The 22,174-nt window shown below is 38.5% G+C and overlaps 1 protein-coding gene and 1 pseudogene across 2 annotated transcripts in view; both read right to left on the reverse strand.

The window, feature by feature from the left end:
• MOSMO (modulator of smoothened) overlaps window positions 1–22,174 on the reverse strand; it is a 75,902-nt gene that overhangs the window by 31,183 nt on the left and 22,545 nt on the right. The window lies entirely within an intron of this gene.
• LOC128561728 (60S ribosomal protein L5-like) lies at window positions 2,201–3,622 on the reverse strand (annotated as a pseudogene). The gene is made up of 2 exons (XR_008373322.1): window positions 2,760–3,622; window positions 2,201–2,362 (listed from the first exon to the last, which is right to left on the reverse strand). The product of XR_008373322.1 is annotated as a 60S ribosomal protein L5-like (transcript).

Raw genomic sequence — 22,174 nt, forward strand, 5'->3', positions numbered from 1 at the left:
AATTCACTAAATAATACCAAATTGTTATCCAAAGGCATTATACCAAGTCACTTTTCTGCTAGAAATACATAAGTGTTCTAGTTGCTCTATATTTTTGCCAACACCTGATACCATCTGCACCGTGCCGTTTTAATTAATAATATATTATAATATTTAATAATATATAATATATATTTAATAATATATAATATTTTTAAGGTACATAAAATTAGTACATATAGGGCTGCCTCACACTTTTAATGACTTCATTATAGTTTTCTATTGCAGCAACAATCTAGTGTTTCCTTTTATTATTTTCAGTCTTGTTATTTCAAACAATAGTGTAACAGACAGCCTTACATATCTGCTACAAAATTCATTTTACACATAACACTGTATCTGTAGAATAAATTCTTGGAAATAAAATTTCTAGGTTAAAGAATGTGTGCATTTAGGGTGGCACCTGTGGCTCAAAGGAGTAAGGCACCAGCCCCACATGCCAGAGGTGGCGGGTTCAAACCCAGCCCCGGCCAAAAACTGCAAAAAAAAGAATGTGTACATTTAAAATTTTGGTAGATATTGCCAAATTATTCTTCATGGACATTGTATCAATTTACCCTTGACCAGCAATTAATTCCTATTTTACCATACCCACTCCAGTATAACATTTACCAAACTTTTTGATCTCTGCCAATAAGATTTGTAAAAAACAGTACCCTATTTTAGTTTTAATTTGTATTTCTCTTACCAGAAAGGCTGAAACACTTTAAATGTCACTTGTAGAAACTTTACTATAACCATTTGTGCATATTCTTTGCTTTTCTTTTTCCTATGTCCCAAGTCACTGAGCAACCCTCGCTTTTTTAATTGAGTTGTTGGCATTTTCCTTATTGAAATACAGTTGCTCTTTAAATAGTAAAGAAATTTGCTGGCTGGGCGAGATGGCTCACACAGAGATGGGTGGATTGCTTGAGCTCACGGGTTTGAGATCAGCTTGAGCAAAAAGCAAGACTCCTTCTCTACTAAAATTAGAAAAACTGAGACAAGAGAATCTCTTGAGCCCAAGAGTTACAGGTTGCTGTGAGCTATGACGCCAAGATAAAAAAAAAAAAAAAAGAAATTTGCCATTTGTCTGTGATTTGAGCTATAGATATTTTATCTTAGTTTGTCATTTCTCTTTTGTTTACAGTAGATTTTTCTTTTGGTGTGTAGAAATTTTATTTTTTATGTAGAAAAATTAAATTTAACAATCATACCTGTATAGCTTCTAGGTTTTTTTTTTTTGAGACAGAGTCTCAAGTTGTCACCCTGGGTAGAGTGTTACGGCATCATAGCTCACAGCAACCTCCAACTCTTGGGCTTAAGTGATTCTTTTGCCTCAGCTTCCCAAGTAGCTGGGATTACAGGTGCCCGCCACAATGCCCAGCTCTTTTTTGGTTGTAGTTGTCATTGTTGTTTATTGGTGGGTTCATGCTGGATTCGAACCCACCAGCTCCAGGTGTATGTGGCTGGCGCCTTAGCTGCTTGAGCTACAGGCGCCCAGCTACTTCTAGGTTTTGTAACATACATACTTTTAGAAAGGTCTCCTCCCACTCCAATATTAAATTACCTGTGTTTTCTTGTGTGTATTTATTAAACATAGCACTTATCAGACTGGCTTGCACTAAGAAAATGAGTTTTTGGTTTGAGTTTTCTCTATAGTAGGATTTCTCAACCTCAGCACTACTAAAATTTCAGATCAAATAATTCTTTGTTGCTGGGGCTGTCCTGGGCATTGTAGGATGGTAAGCAGCATCCCTGATCTCTACATACTAGAAAGCAACAGTTGTGATGATCAAAAATGTCTTGATCAAATCCCATTTATTTATTTTTGGTGTTGCTGGAAGACATCTGAACAGAAATGTCTCTGAAGATGACAGACAAACGGCCAACAAACACATGAGAAAAATGCTGGTCTCTAATCATTAGAAAAATACAAATCAAAATCACTCTGAGGTAACACCTAACTCCAAAGAAATTAGCCCACATCCCGACGTCCCCCATCTGGAGACACTGGAGTAGATGTGCACAAAAGGGAACACTTTTACACTGCTGGTGGGATTGCAAAGCAATACAAAAGAATTCTTAAAGAACTAAAAGTCAACTTTCCATTTGATCCCACAATTCCATTATTAAGTATCTACTCAGAAGAACAAAAATCATTCTTTTTTTTTTTTTTTTTTTTGCTTTATGAATAAGTTTATTCTTTTAAATCAGGAAATATATAAAATTGGTGTCTGGTTTAGCTTTCAGCTGCTCGCTCCTGAGTTCTAAGGAAGCTTGCCTTCTTTTGAGCTACCCGATCTTTCTTCTGGGCAAGGGACATTTTGGGACGGTTCCATCTCTTCTTTTTTTTTTTTTTTGTAGAGACAGAGTCTCACTTTACTGCCCTCGGTAGAGTGCCGTGGCATCACACGGCTCACAGCAACCTCCAGCTCTAGGGCTTACGCGATTCTCTTGCCTCAGCCTCCCGAGCAGCTGGGACTACAGCCATCTCTTCTTCTTTTTTTTTTTTTTGTAGACACAGAGTCTCACTTTATAGCACTCAGTAGAGTGCAGTGGCCTCACACAGCTCACAGCAACCTCCAACTCCTGGGCTTAAGCGATTCTCTTGCCTCAGCCTCCTGAGTAGCTGGGACTACAGGCACCCGCCACAACGCCCGGCTATTTTTGGTTGCAGTTTGGCTGGGGCCGGGTTTGAACCCGCCACCCTCAGTATATGGGGCTGGCGCCTTACCGACTGAGCCACAGGCGCCGCTCCATCTCTTCTTTTTAACTTCTCTCTTGGGCTTCTTCTCATAGACTGGGTTATCTCTTGATAACCATGAGCTTTCTTATACATCTCCTCTATCATGTCTGGAGTGACGTTATTCTTTATGTATTGAGAGAACTGTTTTTTGAAAGCATCTTCATCTTCTTCCATTAGGTAACGCATATAATCCGCAACATTCTGTCCCATGATATGCTTCCGATGTACTTCAGCATTAAATTCCTTGCTTTCAGAATCATAACCAGGGAATCGTTTGGTACTGTGCGGGATAGACAAGCCTCCATCCACAGCTCCCTTCAGGGCTCCAAAAACTTTATTGCCAGTGATAGTCCTGGCAAGGCCTGCATCCAAATAGCATGTAAAAGCACCAGGCTGGCCATCGATGCTTTCCACATTGTATTCATCGCCAGTCACCTCCACTTGGCCTTCATAGATCTTGTCCATGCCAAACCTATTGAGAAGCCTGCGGGCCAGCAGTAGGCCAGTACAGTACGCTGCAGCATAATTTGTCAGGCTAACCTTCGCACCGTATTTTGGTAGTTTATATGCATAAGCTGCACAGACTATCATATCCCCTTCTATACGGGTATAAGCAATCTGACAAATGATGTCTCTGTTAGTCACTCGAACTATCATTCTGTATTTGGGTGTGTTGTACTTATTTTTATCCTGTATCACCAAGCGTTTCCGAGCATAGTAATCAGTTTTACCCTCTTGTCGTCTTCTAAATTTCACTTGGTATCTCTTAAAGTAGGCCTTATTCTTGACAACTTTAACAAACCCCATCCTGCAGAATAGAGACCCGCGTCCGCGGCCCCATACAAACTTGCAGGCCCAGTAGGGAGGGGTAAAAGAGAACAAAAATCATTTTACCACAAAGACACTTGCACCAGAATGTTTACTGCAGCTCAATTCATAATTGCCAAGTTGTAGAAGCAACCCAAATGCCTATCAACCATGAATGGATTAACAAACTGTGGTATATGTATACCATGGAGTATTTACTATTCAGTCATAAGAAAAGATGGAGACTAAATCTTTTGTGTTTACTTGGATGGAATTGAAACACATTCTTCTCAGTAAAGTATCTCAAGAAGAGAAAAAAAAAATTCCAGTGTAATCAATACTAATATAAAACCAATATATAAACAACTACAAGTTCACACGAAAGATAAAACACAAATATAGTCTAGCAAGAAGGAGGAGAAAGGAGTGTGAAGGAAGAAGAGTGATAGGTTGGATCTCACTTAATGTGCATAATGTGGTGTTTAGCATACCCTCCTGGATGAAGGGTTCAACTACAACGTGAACTTTACCTTTGAATTAAAAACAATGTAACCTAAACATATGTACCCTCTTATTAATTTGAAACAAAAAAAAAAAAAAAGAAAAAAAATGTCTTGAGAATTTGCCAAAAATCCCAGGGAGATGGGACAGCCGAAATCATGCCTGGTTGAGAATTTCTGCTCTAGAGATAAGGTTCACTTTCAATATTTCCTTCTAATCACAGAAGTGATCAGACCTAAAGAGTAACATCCAATTACATTTAACCAGAAAAGTGTTTCTTAACCATTGAAACTATTTTCTTTTAGTGTTCAATATTTAAAATTACTAAGTAAAGAATGTGGTGTTGATAATTCCTTTGTACAGTTCTAGCTCCAGCTTTAGCTTAAGAGCAAATGAAATAGCTTAAGAGCAACCATTACCTATGTTCAATGGAACTAATAAAGTATGCAATTTAAAGACCATAAAGCAGAATGTTGACACGGACACCCAAGCAGAATCCAATTAAATTCAATTTTACTTACTCTTTCTTAAGAGGGGTTTGCATTTTAACCTCCAAAATTCAAATTGGTGTTTAGAAATGATTCTTCAGTGGGTTTACTTTTCTTTTTTTTTTTTTTTGTTGCAGTTTGGCCGGGGCTGGGTTTGAACCCGCCACCCTCGGCATATGGGGCCGGCGCCCTACTCACTGAGCCACAGGCGCTGCCACTAGTGGGTTTACTTTTCAAGGTGAACTCTCAAGCCACAAAAAGAATATAATAGGTACAATAATGAAGAGAGTGTGGTAACGAAGAGAGTGCGGGAATAGATAAACAGTATATTACGTCAGTAAACAATATAGAATCAAACATTCCAACAAGGCAAGTATATGTAAGGTAGCATTACAAATCAATAGAAAGAATGAATTAGTCAGTATACTGTTTTGTTTAATTGGCTTACCATTTATAAAAGTATTAAGATAGATTCCTACTCAATACCATGCAATAAAATTAGATGGTAGATGAATTAATACAAAAATAAAGTCATAGCTGGGTGCGGTGGCTCACATCTGTAATCCTAGCACTCTGGGAGGCTGAGGCAGGTGGATTGCCTGAGCTCACAGGTTCGAGACCAGCCTGAGCAAGAGCGAGACCTGTCTCTAAAAAAATAGCTGGGCAGGGCGGCCCCTGTGGCTCAGTCCATAGGGCGCCAGCCCCATATAGGGGCCGGGTTCAAACCCGGCCCCGGCCAAACTGCAACCAAAAAAAAAATAACCGGGCATTGTGGAGGGCGCCTGTAGTCCCAGCTACTCAGGAGGCTGAGGCAAGAGAATCGCTTAAGCCCAGGAGTTGGAGGTTGCTGTGAGCTGTGTGAGGCCACGGCACTCTACCGAGGGCCATAAAGTGAGACTCTGTCTCTACAAAAAAAAAAAAAAAAATAGCTGGGCATTGGGCGGCGCCTGTGGCTCAAGGAGTAGGGCGCCGGTCCCATATGCCAGAGGTGGCGGGTTCAAACCCAGCCCTGGCCAAAAAAAAAATCACACACACACACACACACACACACACACACACACACACACACACACACACAAAAATAGCTGGGCATTGTGGCAGGCGTCTGTAGTCTCAGCTACTTAGGAGGCTGAAGCATGAGAATAATTTGAGTCTAAGAGTTTGAGGTTGCTGTGAGCTATGACGCCATAGCACTCTACCGAGGATGACAAAACAAAACTCTTGTCTTAAAAAAAGAAACCTGAAGTGATAAGGAAAATATTCTAGTTGACTGTGTTGTCTTAGGAATTGAGAAGACTTTTTCATGTACCTGGGTAAATACAAAAATCAAACTCTATTAAAGAAAATAATCATAATTATAATTTAAAGGTAAACAATAACTTCTATACAATACCAATGAAGGAAGCGGTAATATCCTTTACATATAAAGAATCTTTTCAAATCATTATGAAATCAAATACCAAAATTGAAAACTGGACAAAGAATCTGAACAAGCAATTCATATATTAAATGGCAAACAGAACAACAAAATTATGTATTTATTTTTAAAGTTCAGTCTTTAACAGACAAAGAAATGTAGACCAAAACATTTCTGTATTTTCACTATTAACTTGGCACAAACTGGAACAGACAAACAAATAAAAAACAGGTTGGGGAGTGCAGGAAAACATTCTTCAGTAGAAACAAAATTTTTTTATAAGTATTTATGAGAACTATTTGGCAAAACATATTGAAATGTTAACATTCTCCCACCCAATATTCATAGAAATTTAGAATATGGTACAGATGGTATTTTAAAATATGAGGAAAGAAGGGGTATAATGAAGAACACAGGGGGCAACTGGCCATAGTTAGGAAAAAAATAAAACCAGATACTTATTTCAAATTATGGACAAGGATAAATTCAAGATGCTTCACAGAGCTAGATGTAAAAAAGGTAACGATAAATTTGGAGTAGGAAAGTCCTTTCAAGACACAAAAGCCTGAATCCATAAGGGAAAAAATTAATCCACAAAATTATGAACATCTTTATCTCTAAAGAAATCATGAACAATGTTGTAAAATAAATTTGAAAAACAATGTGAAACTAGGAGAAAATATTTGTAACTATGTAACAATTTAATATCTGGAATATAATAGGTACCAAATATAAATAAGAAAAAAGTAAAAAGCCTCAAGTATATAAATGAAGATGAAATTTAAGTGGCTAATAATATAAAATATGTTGTACCTCATAATAAAGAAATGCAAATTAAGATGAAATGCCATTTTTAGAGCTACCAAATTGGCAAAAGCTAAAAAGATTTATACTATCCAGTACTGGAAAAGGGATGGAAAATTGAATATACTTTTATACAATTTTTGGAAGGGTGGGGAAAAAATGGAACAGCCTCTTGGCAGAACAATTTGTAATAACAGTAATAGCAGCAGCAACATAAGTTAACCCTTATGCAATGTTACCATTTCCCAGTTAACATCCTAAGTCCTTTAGATATACTGGTTCATTTCTCCTCTCATTTCTACCTCTCCCAAGACAGATATTATTATTTCTGTCTTTTATAGATGAAGAAACAAAGCACATAGATGTTGAATAACATTGTACACAAAGGTGTTGGACCCAGAGAGTTTGTCTCTAGAATTGGTGTTATTATTAACTATACTATAGTGGTGACCATGAAGGTATGTTGGTTCTGTTTAATTTTTTTAAGTAGTAAGTTCCAATTTTCAGAAAATATTAGGCTTTCTCTGAGATACCTAGCCAAAAGGCTAAAATAAGAGAGGTGCTCATTAAATATATTGATAAAATATATAAAGATGAGATAAGAATACGTGAATGGTCTGAGAAGAGATAAGCATCCAAGTGAGCAATGTGAAGATATACATTTAAGAAAAATAATCCCCTTGGCTCAGGGTCTGTACATCAGAGGCTGAGCACCAGCCACATGCACTGGAGCTGGCAGGTTCGAATCCAGCCCGGGCCTGCCAAACAACAATGACAACTACAACCAAAAAGTAACCGGGCATTGTGGCAGGTGCCTGAGGCCAGCTACTTGTGAAGCTGAGGCAAGAGAATAGCTTAAGCCCAAGAGCTGGAGGTTGCTGTGAGCTGTGATACCACAGCACTCTACCCAGGGCGATGTAGTAAGACTGTCTCAAAAAAAAAAAGAAAAAGAAAAAGAATCCCTATATATGTAAGATTATAGTTATGCCAGAAATGAGAATATATTATTGTGGCTAAAAGATTAAAATGTTGGGTACCCTCAGAGTTTAATAAAAACAAAACAGAAAACTTTAAAATTCCTACCACTCATAACTGCTATTTGTCCTCATGAAAAATATGCAGTTCTATTTGCCATGCTAGCAACCTGAAAGGCCTCATGGAGTCAGAAAATCAAAGAAACAGATGAAAAAGTGTCCATTTATTAAATTTCTAATGCTGCATGTCTTTAATTATTGATCTATACTGAGTTGTTTCCATTAGAAATTATTTAATCAATAGCCCTATTGTTTATTTTATCTTATGTATAAAAAAAATAAGTGCCTGGACTGTATTCTACCCAACGCAGCATAGCATAAAAAGGAGTATAGGATGTGGAATAAGATAAATGTAGATTTGACTTCTAGCTTCTTTGCTCTATAATTTTAGGCAATCCAGGCATCTGAGCCTCAGTTTACCCATTGTAAAGAAAGGGATTCTATTATCTATCTCACAGACTTTTTTTTTTTGCAGTTTTTGACGGGGACTGGGTTTGAACCCTCCACCCCCGGTAATATGGAGCCGGCGCCCTACTCTTTTGAGCCCTAGGCACCGCCCCTCTCACAGACTTCTTGAAAGATTAAGAGAGTAGGATTAATGGCACCATGCCTACGTGCTTTGCCCCAACCTAAGGCATTGCCTTCACTTGGTAGCAACTATAGTAATGGAGCACTGGGTGGTAACTTCTGGTGCCCAGGTCAAAAAAAATACCCTCACAAGTGCTGGCCTTAGACACACCAATCTGACTTGTCATCAAAATCCGTAAACCCTCAGAGTATGAAGAGAATGAATGTAAATATGTCATAGCAAATCACAGAAAGTATCTTTTGAGTTGAAAGGTAAATATTAGGCCAGGTGAGGTGGCTCATGCCTGTAATTCCAGTGCTCTGGGAGGCTGAGGCAGGCAGATTGCCTGAGCTCACGAGTTTGAGACCAGCCTGAGTTAGAGAGAGACCCTGTCTCTAAAAAAAATAGATGGGTGTTGTGGTGGGCACTTGTAATCCTAGCTACTTGGGAGGCTGAGGCAAGAGAATCGCTTGAGCTTAAGAGTCTGATGTTGCTGTGAGCTACGATGCTACAGCACTCTACCAGGGGTGACAAAATGACTCTGTCTCAAAAAAAAGAAAGGTAACTGTTAGATACTTTATACAGTAAAAATAATGAAGTCTGTTATTCTATGAAGTGGCATAGGCTAAAAACATCAGAAAAGGTTTAAGTAAACTATAGATGATGCAACCAGAAGACACAAGTTTTCAGGACTATTTCTCACTTAGAAAAATATTAAATACTGCTGACGAGGTCCACTATAAACTCATGCCACCTACATAACAGAACCCTAACACTGCTCAGTGATGCTTATGTTCCTCCCCTGCTGACTCTGCTACATCCCCCACAGCAGCTGCTCCAAATCTTTTCAGACTCTCCAAATTCTCTCTTTATCTGCCAGAGTAGATAACCTTTCTTCCCACTTAAAGGGGGAAAAAAAAATCAAGGTTATGCAAATGAAGCAACCTCATTTGCCTTCCTCTCCACCTGAAAACCTCTCTGAAACTCTCAGTTCATCACTCAAAATTTCTCTTGTACCATCTCTATCTGTTTGTTTTAAAGATGAACTCCTAGGCTCGGCGCCCATAGTTCAGTGGTTAGAGTGCCAGCCACATACACCTGGGCTGGTGGGTTCGAACCCAGCCTGGGCTTGCTAACAACAATGACAACAACAATAGCCAGGAGTTGCAGCTGGTGCCTGTAGTCCCAGCTACTTAGGAGGCTGAGGCAAGAGAATTGTTTAACCCCAAGAGTTTAGGGAGACATAGTGAGACTCTGTCTCAAATATTAAATAAATAAAATAAAATGAAAGTGAACTCCTCCTTCCCAAAGCTTAACCCTTACACTTTGTTTTTATTTTTTTTTTTGTAGAGACAGAGTTTCACTTTATGGCCCTCGGTAGAGTGCCCTGGCATCACACAGCTCACAGCAACCTCCAACTCCTGGGCTTAAGCGATTCTCTTGCCTCAGCCTCTCGAGTAGCTGGGACTACAGGCGCCCACCACAACACCCGGCTATTTTTTTGTTGCAGTTCGGCTGGGCCCGGGCCTGGGCGAACCCGCCACCCTCGGTATATGGGGCCGGCACCCCACCGACTGAGCCACAGGTGCCGCCCTACATTTTGGTTTTTTAAAAAATCTAATCTAATTCCCTTTCTGCCCATTTCTATTAACTTCAATTACTCCCTGAACTAGTGTTAGTCTTAGTATATGGTCATAGGGTTTAACTATGTCAGAATCTCCTGGGTGTGGGTTGGAGACTAGGGTGGTGAAGTGTTATTTGTTTTAAGAATGTCTTGGTCTCCAGATTTACTGAATAAAATTTTCTCTAAGTGGTGCTAACAAAATTTATTTTAAACAAAATACATGTTATTCTTGTGTATACTAAAATCTGACAGTTGTCTTTGATTATGGATTTTTCTCTACAAAATATGCTTCTGTGTTTACAGAAAATAAAACCAGGCAAGCTACACATCCCTCAAATGGCTCTAGTTTAGATTCACTCTTTTCTCTTTAGCTTTGTGGGTGAAATTTATCCTCATTGTCTACCCATTCTTCACACCCTTTTCTAATTCTAATTTTCTTCAACTTTCTGAAGCATATAACATTGGTAGCTATCTTCTCCTTCCTGGAACTAGCTCTGTCTTTGCTTAATTGATCTTGAAAGGAAATTCTTACAATTCTCCTATCCCTAGATTGTCTCCTATCCCAGAGATTGTCTCTTCTGTTTAGTTGGTTCTTTCCTCCCTAAATGTTGTAAATTCCAAGGCCCTGTATTCTTTCCTTAACTGCTATAGTAATATTAAACAATGCATTTAAGATGTAACCTTCTGTGCTCAAAGCACAGTGGTTATGGCTCCAGCCACATATACCGAGGCTGGTGCGTGAGTTCAACCCAGCCTGGGCCAATTAAACAACAATGATAACTGCAACAAAAAATAGCCGGGCTTTGTGGCGGGTGCCTGTAGTCCCAGGTACTTGGGAGGCTGAGGCAAGTGAATCACTTAAGCCCAATAATTTGAGGTTGCTGTGACCTGTGACGCCAGAGCACTCTACCGAGGGCGACATAATAAAACTGTCTCAAAAAAAAAAAAAAAAAAAAAGATGTAATCTTCTGATTGCCTCTATTTTTTATTCATTCGACTATACATACTGCCCATCAGTATATGGAGGTATTGTTTAAGGTCTTGGGCATAACCCACCCGTGCCCCTGTCCCAGCTCCCTCTTGAAGGTTGGGCTTAAAAAATAAACCTTAAGAGGCCAGGCAGGTGGATGGCCTGAGCTCAGGAGTTGGAGACCAGCCTAAGCAAGAGCGAGACCCTATCTCTACTAAAAATAAATAAATAAATAAATAAATAAAAATAAAACAAAACAGAAAAACTAGTTGGGTGTTGCGGCGGGTGCCTATAATCCTAGGTACTTGGGAGGCTGAGCTAAGAGAGTCTTTTGAGCCCAGGATTTTGAGGTTACTGTGAGCTATAATGCCATGGCACTCTGCCCAGAGCAACAAAGAGAGACTGTCTCAAAACAAACAAACAAACAAATAAAAACAAATAAAATAAAATAGTCTCAGACAAGACATAAAAAGTTACAAAAGGAGATGAAGGCAGGTACTTGCAATAATGATACCATCACTGCTTCAGTCAGCCAGTTTGAAAATCATGGAAATAATTCCTATTGCTTGCCTCATATAATCTCCTCTAACTTGTCAAAAATTATCTTTCGGGCAGCACTTGTGGCTCAAAGGAGTGGGGTGCCAGCCCCATATACCGGAGGTGGTGGGTTCAAACCCAGCCCCAGCTAAAACTGCAAAAAAAAAAAAAAAAAATCTTTCTTTGTAATTTTTATTTGTTCCTTCTTTCCATTTCTACTACCATCATTCTAGTCCAGCTCTTTATATCCTAATGTTGAAATTTTCCTAATAATTTTTTAACTCCTTCCAATCCCCTCCTTATCATATTTCATTCATTCAACATATATACTAAATGTCTTCCCATGTGCTAGGCCCTATTCTAGGTGTTAGGATTCAGTAGAAAGACAGACAACAACCCTTTTCTCATGAAGCTTATGTTCTAGTGAAGGAAGGCAAAAAAAAAAAAAAAAAAAAAAAAAAAGAAAGTAAGGCATTAATGAGGGAGGGGAGCACTGTCTTAGATTCTCTGGGTGTTTAATGAAAGATCTCTCTGAAGAGGTGATATGTACAGCTGAATCACAAATCCTTTCACACTGCTAATAATATTGCCAGAAACCATTTTTTTTTTTTTTTTTTTTGCAGTTTTTGGCCAGGGCTGGGTTTGAACCCACCAATTCCAGCATATGGAGCCGGCGCCCTACTCCTTTGAGCCACAGGTGCTACCCCCAAACACCAATTTTATGTTATCTCCCTGTTCATGAACTTTTAAAAGCACCCTTAGGTGGCGCCTGTGGCTCAAGGAATAGGGCGCCGGTCCCATATGCCGGAGGTGGCGGGTTCAAACCCAGCCCAGGCCAAAAAAAACACAAAAAATAAATAAATAAATAAATAGATAAATAAAATAAAATAAAAGCACCCTACTAATTATATGACAAAGGCCAAAATTCCATACCTAGTTTTCTAAATTTTCCCTATTGATTCTGCTTCAACTAACATTTACTAGATGTGTCAGGAATAGTGCTTGGCATTTTTCCCCCAGAAGATACCTCACTGAGTATTTCTACCCAATATTATAATATCCTTTTTATAAATAAAAAGGAAAAGAAACTTGCCTAAGGTCATCAGTTAATAAGTGACATAACTGGGTCATACAAATAACAATAAAGCTACTCTTAACATTTATAATGTACTAAACTATGTGTTAAGGGTTTTATTTCATTTACTCATATGTCTCACAATGACTTGTATTCAGAACATATAAAGAACTCTTAAAATTTGATAATGAAGACAATCCAATTAAAAATGGGTAGAAGATGTGAATATACAGTTCTCCAAAAGATACAGAAAATGGCCAATAAGCACATGAAAAGATGCTCTACATCCTTAGTAATCAGGAAATGCACATTAAAACCACAAAGAGAAACTACTTCATACCAAATAAAATGGCTATAATAAAGAACACAAATAAGTGTTAGTGTGGATATGGAAAAAGTAGAACCCTCATATTCTGTTAATGGGATGTAAAATGGTACAACCACTTTGGAAACAGTCTGGCAGTTCCTCAAAAAGTTAAACATAGAATTACCATATGACTCAGCAATTTCACTGTTAGGTACATGGGTTGTTGATAAAGTTCCTGTGCAGTTTAAAATAGTTTTACATTGTAAATAGTACACAAAATTAATGGATACTCTGTATATGCAAGAAAGATGAAAACAAATGTCCACACAAAAGTGTGTACATGAATGTTCATAGCATTATTCATAACAGCCACAAAAGGTAGAAACATCTCAAATGTCCATTTACTGATGAATGGATAAATAAAATGTGGCATATCCACACAATAAAATATCTGGTGCTAAAAATGAAATACCGACACTTGCTACAATATAAATGAATCTTGAAATTATTATGCTAAGTAAAAGCCAGTCACAAAAGACCACATATTATATGATTTTGTTTATATAAAATACCCAGAATATGTAAATTACATAGAGACAGACAGCAAATTGGTAGGTAGTTGCTGGGGTAGTTGAGGAACTAACAGCTAAAGGCATATGGTTTCTTTATGAAGTGATAAAAATGTTCTAAAATTGACCATGATTGATGGGGGCACAACTCTGAATAAACTAAAATGCAGTGAATTATACATTTCATGTGAATTATATCTCAATGTTTTTTCTTAAAGAGAGACTGGAAAAATAAGCTCTTCAAGATGTAGTACATTTCCCCACCCAGTGTCATATGATGCCATTCTTTCCTTCAAACACTACTACTTACGGGCACATGGAGCTTCCAGGTCCCCTATATATAATTTTTTTTCTTTAAATCTCTGAGGATTTAAACTTGCTTTTCCTTTGACCTGGAACATTCTTACATCCTTTTCTTCTTTGGCCAGTTCTTATTTGTTGTTTACATCTATGCTTAGGTATCATTCTTCCATGTACCATTTCTAACCTTTTAGCCTGAGTTAGCAGCACATCTATTAACACCTACTACACATACAGTAAGCACATCTAGTAAGCACCTACTACAATTTTAGCATTCTTCTCACTGAATTCCAATTAACTGTTTAATTGTATCTCTCATTAAATCTGGTTATTATTTATTGCATCTTGGCTTACAGAAAGCAAAAAAATACTCTTCAAAAAATGTGACAAACTAACCATAAATCAATCATTTTTGTGATCATCTTTTGGTTCAAAAGAATACTTAAAAAAAAAAGAGTTCTATTGCAAATATTTAATTTGTATAGAGAAAAGCACCAATGTATAATCTGCCTAGAAATATGCACAAAGACACTCTAAGCAAGTTTTCAAGTGGAAAAATAATGATTACTGTCGTATCTAGTTAAACTTTATGCAGACATGTTTAATTTGATGTTTGGAAAACAGGGTGTCCATAAAATTCGTGTGCAACAACAATAAAAAAATTTAATTGCACTTGAACTATGCAGGACACCCTGTATACCTTTGATTTTCAAATACTTTGTGTTTTAATCTTTTCTTGCAGTGGTCCATGATAGGCTCTGGATCCCAGTGAACATCTATCTACAGGAAAGTGTGCAGAATCAGACCCAAAAGAGCAATAGGGCTTAGTGGATTTGTATTGATTCTAAATCAGGGTAAAGGTAGAATAGATAGCGCAGATGCCATCTAAAGTCTAAAATAATAAAATGGTGACATCCTTTATAGAGTTCTTAAGAATGGGCTACATAAACAATTTTGCTAGGAAATTATCAGAATTTGGGGGGTGGGGTAGGGAAGCATAGATTTAGGGTAGGAAGAATCTGAGAAAACAGTCCTTTCGGATTACTATTAATTTTTGTGTGAAGTTATTTAGAAACCTGAAAATTTAGAAATTTTCACAAGAGGTCAAAATAACTGCTTAAAAGCACTGAAGAATGCAACAGCACATTCAAGCATTTATTTAAAGTTCCAGGTCAGGCTCAGCATGTGTAGCACAGTGGTTGTAGCGCCAGCCACATACACCAAGGGTGGCGGGTTCGAACCTGACCCAGGCCAGCTAAACAATTACAACTGCAGGCTCAGTGCCTGTAGCTCAAGCGGCTAAGGCAACAGCCACATACACTAGAGCTGGTGGGTTTGAATCCAGCCCGGTCCTGCCAAACAACAATGACAACCACAACCAAAAAATACTTGGGCATTGTGGTGGGCGCCTGTAGTCCCAGCTTCTTGGGAGGCTGACGCGAGAGAATCGTTTAAGCCCAGGAGTTGGAGGTTGCTGTGAGCTGTGATGCAATAGTACTCTACCCAGGGCAACAGCTTGAGGCTCTGTCTCAAAAAAAAAAAAAAAAAAAAAAACACAACTGCAGCCAAAAAAAAAAAAAATAAAATAAATAAAAGTTCCAGGTCAGTGACTGCTAAATTAAAAGCTTTAAACAGGAAAAAGAGTTCTGAAGAAAAGGAAAGAGAATTTCCTCAAACCATAATATCTACAATAATATGTATGACAGTCAGGTTTGCTGGATTTTTTTCCTGAGACACATGACAAGGCCAGAAGACTGTAAATGCCAACTCAAGAAATAACTATAGGAAGCCTTATTTCATTTTATGAATCACACATGTATCTAACAGCCCAGATAAAGAATGCTTTCAAAATTGGACGTATTTAAAATGTCAAAAATGTACTGCCTTTTAGGACTTTTAAAATATGAACATAACAGAAATGGTAAAGGAAACAATGCTCTGAAGGTACGCACTCCTTCAAGTATATAGAGTGAGCGAAAGCTAAGTGGGGTGTAAATGTAGGAGAACATAAAATATGTAATTTCTACCACCATGTAAAAGTAACTTTTAGAAAAAGAAAAATAAAGGAAATATGATTGAGTACATTGTGATTCCTAAAAGGCTTAGTAAAAGTTCAATTAAAAAAGAAAACAGGTGGGCGGCACCTGTGGCTCAGTGAGTAGGGAGCCAGCCCCATATACGGAGGGTGGCGGGTTCGAATTCAGCCCCGGCCAAACTGCAAAAAAAATAGCCGAGTGTTGTGGTGGGGGCCTGTAGTCCCAGCTACTTGGGAGGCTGAGGCAAGATAATTGCCTAAGCCAAAGAGCTGGAGGTTGCTGTGAACTGTGATGCCACTGCACTCTACTGAGGGCAACAGAGTGAGACTGTAAAAAAAAAAAAAGAAAAAGAAAAAGAAAACAGGCTCAGCGCCCATAGCTTAGCAGCCAGGATGCCAGCTATATACACCAGAGCTAGAGGGTTCAAATCCAGCCCGGGCCTGCCAAACAACAGTGACAACTACAACCAAAAACTATCTGGGCGTTGTGTCAGGTGCCTATAGTCCCAGCTACTTGGTAGGCTGAGGCAAGAGAATCACTTAAGCCCAAGAGTGGAGGTTGCTGTGAGCTATGATGCCATAGCACTCTATTGAGGGCAACATAATGAGACTGTCTAAAAAAAAAAAAAATTGAAATCCATTTTGATTGAACTAATTCAAGAAGAATAAAGTCTTCAAATGCTGTTAATTTAAAAAAATGTTTGGAGGTTTACTACACAAAGTACTTTAAACAAGATCAGCTAAATTCCTGAAGAGTTTAATTTCTCCCATCATTTTTACTCAGCAAAATGTCAAATAGCAGCTTGCATACCTAAGTTATTTACATATTTTCTTCTTTAATCACCCATTTTTCAAAGGACATACAGTTCATTTAGCAACCAGTTATTATGTCCTAGTTTCATCACTATATTTATTTGCTGTCTTTAATGAATGAATTATTTAAAAAAAATCATAGTTTAGGCTTAGCGCCTGTGGCTCAAGCGTCAGCCACATACACCTGAGCAGGCGGGTTCAAATCCAGCCTGGGCCCACCAAACAACAATAATGGCTGCAACCAAAAAATAGCCGGGTGTTGTGGTGGGCGCCTGTAGTCCCAGCTACTTGGGAAGCAGAGGCAGGAGACTCGCTTGAGCCCAGGAGTTGGAGGTTGCTGTGAGCTGTGATGCCACAGCACTCTACCCAGGGCGACAGCTTGAGGCTCTGTCTCAAAAAAAAAAAAAAATCATAGTTTATAAATTGTTTCTACTATTTCATGTAAAAAAATCCAGGTCCAACAATTTCATTCTTTATTATTCTCCCCCTATATGTCTCACCACCAAATCACTGTAAGACTGCCTAGATCACAAACAGATTAATGTGTTTAAAAATGCAGCTCTCTCATGTAAAACTTCCAGGCTTAGTTATTAATACAGACTATATCCATAAGTAACTGTGACTTAGACAGTAGCTAAAATTCAGGAAATATTTAATGGTAAAGTTAAAGGAATGAGAATTAGGAAAAAAGGCCATCAGGTCATCTTACAGTCTTGTAAAGAAAAGACTCACATACCCTTTAGGAAGGCATGTTTCAAAAAACCTTGGCATGATTGCATGGGATGAAATTTTTGAAAGAAAGAAGATTCAAGAGGTTAGGAAGATACTGAAAATGTGGTTCTAATTTCAGATGATGTCAGTAAAAGGGAGGTACTAAACAAACAAGGATGATAATGATAGCACAGGACTCAACTGAAATATTAAAAAAAGCAGTGTGGGATAATGAATCCAGTATCATTTAATGCCAGGTAAACATTCTCCTCACAGAACCTGCTTCTTCCTTAGCAAAATGGGGACAACATATGCTATGCAGAACTGTTGTAGGGGGTTTTCTACCTACTAAGTCCAACATTTCTTTGCAGTTCTTTCTGTCCTTAGGCTATATCCCATTAAGGGCGCAAAGGAAGAGTTCTAAGTTCAAAGTTATTTGAGTTAATTCTTATTTTCTTTGATAGCTACATTATCAATTTGATATATAGTTAGACCCACTGATTTCAATTTGTATTCCACATTAGAATTTAGTTTGTGGTTTTTTTTTTTAGTTTGTATTTTTAATTTAATTTTTTTGACTATATATAGTTCAGGTAAAGACTAATCTTCCCACATCATACTATTCTTCACATAAGGTAAATTTTGGCCTGTTATCTATGGACTTGACTCTATATTACAGTATGGTTAACACATCTACAGTTGAAAACTGCATAGTACTTATGATCAATTTTGAGATATTTGTTTATGGTTATTGAAAAGATTTATATATTTTTTTGGAGACAGAGCCTCAAGCTGTTGCCCTAGGTAGAGTGCTGTAGCATCACAGCTCACAGCAACCTCCAACTCCTGGGCTTAAGCAATTCTCTTGCCTCAGCCTCCCAAGTAGCTGGGAATATAAGCGCCCACCTCAACGCTTGGCTATTTTTTGGTTGTAGTTGTTGTTGTTTTGCAGGCCCAGGCTGGATTTGAATCAGCCAGCTCTGGTGTATGTGGCTGGCGCCTTAGCCGCCTGAGCTACAGGCACCGAGCCTAAACACTTTTTTTTTCTGAGTTAAGAGTGTCACTATGTCGCTCTCAATAGAGTCCTGTAGCATCACAGCTCACAGCAACCTCCAACTCTTGGGCTTAAGTGATTCTCTTTCCTCAAGTAGCTGGGACTATAAGTGTCCACCACAACGCCTGGCTAATTTTTTGTTGCAGTTGTCATTGCTGTTTAGCAGGCTCGGACTGGGTTTGAACCCACAAGCCTCAGTGTATGTGGCTGGCACCCTAACCACAGTCTATTTCCTAGTGTAGAGTATAGTAGTGTTATAATAGCTCACTACAGCCTCAAACTCCTGGGCTTAAGCAATCCTCCTGCTTCCACTTCCAGATCACCATAAACTCCAGCTGATTTTTCTATTTGGGGTTTTTTTTTTTTTTGAGACAAGAGTCTCAAGCTGTTGCCCTGGGTAGAGTATGTGACATCATAGCTCACAGCAACCTCCAATTCTTGGGCTCAAGCAATCCTCTTGCCTCAGTTTTTCTATTTTTAGTAGAAATGGGGTCTTGCTTTTACTCAGGCTGGTCTCGAACTCATGAGCTCAAGCAATCCACTTGCCTTGGGCCTCCCAGAGTGCTAGGATTACAGGTGTGAGCCACGTCACCCAGCCAGGATTTCACTCCTGTTTTTGTTTTTTTAGAGACAGTCTCACTTTATCGTCCTCTGTAGAGTGCCGTCATATCCAGCTCTTGGGCTTAGGCGATTCTCTCGCCTCAGCCTCCTGAGTAGCTGGGACTACAGGCTCCTACCACAACGTCTGGCTATGGATCTCGCTCTTGTTTGGGCTGGTCAGCCTCAAGTGAACCTCCCACCTCAGCCTCACAGGGTGCTAGGATTACAGGTATGAGGCCTGGCCTCTAAAGCACTTTTAATATGCTTTTATATTAAGTCATTAAACCTGAAATATCCGATTTTTAATCAAAGGTTTAGTTTATTAAACACATACCTCAAACAAGAAACAGTACAACTAATCAAAGCATGCACCTAAATTATAGGGTGTCCCAAGTCACCACACATAGGAAAAATTATAACAATAGATATGTTGGGATGTATTTTCCATGAGTAAGAGAGAAGACTTTATGTGTGTAGAAAGAAGTGGCCAACAAATAGAGAATATTTTGTAACAAATATTTTGTAAATAAAGGTGCATTTACCTATAATTTCCCATTTTCCCAATGTATGGTGACTTTTAAGACACCCTGCATTGACAGTTTTGCCACCTTAATGGTAGCTTGGGTATGCCACAGTGAAGAAGCGTGGAACATGAGTGGTGATGAAATCGCAAAAGGCATTTTCCAGTTTGTTGAGAATGGAGTATTTTTCCTTGAAAGAAATGATCCAAAGTCTGGAAGAAGTAGTCAGTTGGTACAAGGTCTGGTGAATACAATGGATGACAGGGAGTTTCCAAGTCCAGCTTCGATAGTTTGAGCAGTATTCTTTGTGCAATAGCATTGTCTTGCAAGAGGATTGGCCTGTCTCTATTGACTAGTCTCAGCTGCTTAATTACAAGTATCCTCATCACGTTATCCATTTGGTTGCAGTAGACATCCACTATCATCAATTAGCAAAGTTTCATGAAGCTACAGTGAACAATACCAGTGCTGGGCCATCAAACAGACGCATTTGGCAATTTTTTGATGAATATTCAGTTTGGACTGTGTTTCAGCACTTCATCTTTACCTAACCATTGTGCTGAATCCTTGCAATTGTCACAAAGAATCCATTTTTCATCACACACAATAATATGGTATAGAAATGGTTTGTTCACCTTTTTGCCGTGATAATAAAGAAAGGCAAGCTTCAAGACAATTTCTATTCCAATGTTCATTTAATTCACACAGAACTCTTCTATCCAGCTTCTTTACCTTGCTGATTTGTTATAAATGGTTTAATGCTGTTGGAATAGTAATATCAAAACTTATTGCTGAAATGTGATTCACTTCCACTATAGCTTTCAACTCATCATTATTCACCTGGGTCTCAGGACGCCCTTCTGGCTCATTTTCAAAATTAAAATCACCAAAACAGAACTTCTCAAACCATTGATACGTTCATCCTTCCCAAACACTTTGTTGATATTTTGAGCTGCCAGTATTGCACTAGTTCCATGATTCAAAAATAACACAAATTTTTGACTAATCCATGGTTTCGCAAAAGTTGCTATAAAAAAAAATTGCAACATGGGGGCAGCGCCTGTGGCTCAAAGGATTAAGGTGCCGGCCCGATATATCAGAGGTAGCGGGTTCAAACCCAGCTCCGGCCAAAAAAAAAAAAAAAATTGCAAGATAACCACAAGCCAAAATACGTGTTTGAATGAAGGAAGATGTACCTTCACAATAAACAAAAAACCCCCAAAGACAGTCAAAGTGAAATGTCAGAGATATCAACTGTTAAGCTTATTACTTAAGGAAATCGGACACTTCATGCTTTTGAGAGTCTCACTTGGTCACCCAGGGTAAAGTGCTGTGGCATCATTATAGTTCACAACTTTAAACTCTTAAGCTTAGGCAATCCTTAGAGTTTCATATTTTATGTTTCATAATTAGAAAATTAATAAACTTTATCCTAAATTATCTTACAGGCTACCTGTGATTATCAAGTATCCTTAACTTTCAGAACCCTTTATCTATACTTGGTTACTATCTTATTCTATTTGGGCTGCTGTAATAACGTAGATGACCAGGTGGTTTATTAGCAATAAAAATTCATTTCTTATAGCTCCGGAGCCTGAAAGTCCAAGATCAGAGTGGGAGCATGGTCGAATTCTGGTGAGGGCCCTCTTCTAGGATGCAGACTGATGATTTCTTTCTATATCCTTACATGGCAGAAAGAGGTATTGACCTCTTTCTAATAACCTCCCAAAGGTGCTACCACTTTATGCCATCCCTTTGGGGGATTAGGACTGGAACATAAATTTGAAAGGAGAGACCACAAACATTCAGTCCATTAATAGTTACTAAGTTCAATGAATGATGTTAGGGTAACAGTTTACATACTTAGCTAGTTGGAGGAAATATACCCTAGGACCATAAATTACATTTGTAATCCATTCACCAATATCAGATGGCATAAGAAGGTTGACAAAATGCTAACACAGGGGCTTCATCAATACTGGAAAATCCCCAAATACATATTACCTTTGATATGTAGAAAAGCACTTGCAAATAAACATTTGGATACACCACCTGGTACAAGATCTTTTCTCCTAGTGCACTAAGGTGGAAGATCCAAGTATCAGGGGGATGCTTATGTGCATATGGAAAAAATAATGTGGCCAGGGATAATGGCTCATGTTTGTAATCCCAGCACTTCAGGAGGCCAAGGTGGGAGGATCCCTTGAGTCCAGGAGTTCGAGACCAGCATAGACAACACAGCAAGACCTTGTCTCTACAAAAAACAAAAAAAATTAGCCAAGCGTGGTAGCACCTATAGTCCCAGCTAGTCAGGCTGGGAGGAGGCTGAGGGAGGAGGATTTCTTGAGCCCAGCAATTTGAGGCTAAAATAGGCTATGATAATGTCATTGCACTCCTGCTTAGGTGACAGTGTGAGACCCTGCCTCTTTAAAAAGAAGAAGTATGGATAGCCAAGTATAACACAACTGATATATCCTAATCTAAAAACAGCCAATTGCTTCATTGACTATAAGGTAGAAAAATTAATTGCAATATTTATATTCTATGCATCAAATGTGATAAGAGATTAATCCATTTAATTGCTTAACAACAATACCAACAGCTACCATATGTGCCTGTATTGTGGTAGGTATTTCAGGTATATTAACTTTAATTCTTACAACCATCCTTTA

This window comes from Nycticebus coucang, chromosome 12 (genome assembly GCF_027406575.1).
Source record: "Nycticebus coucang isolate mNycCou1 chromosome 12, mNycCou1.pri, whole genome shotgun sequence".
Taxonomy (NCBI): Eukaryota; Metazoa; Chordata; class Mammalia; order Primates; family Lorisidae; genus Nycticebus; species Nycticebus coucang.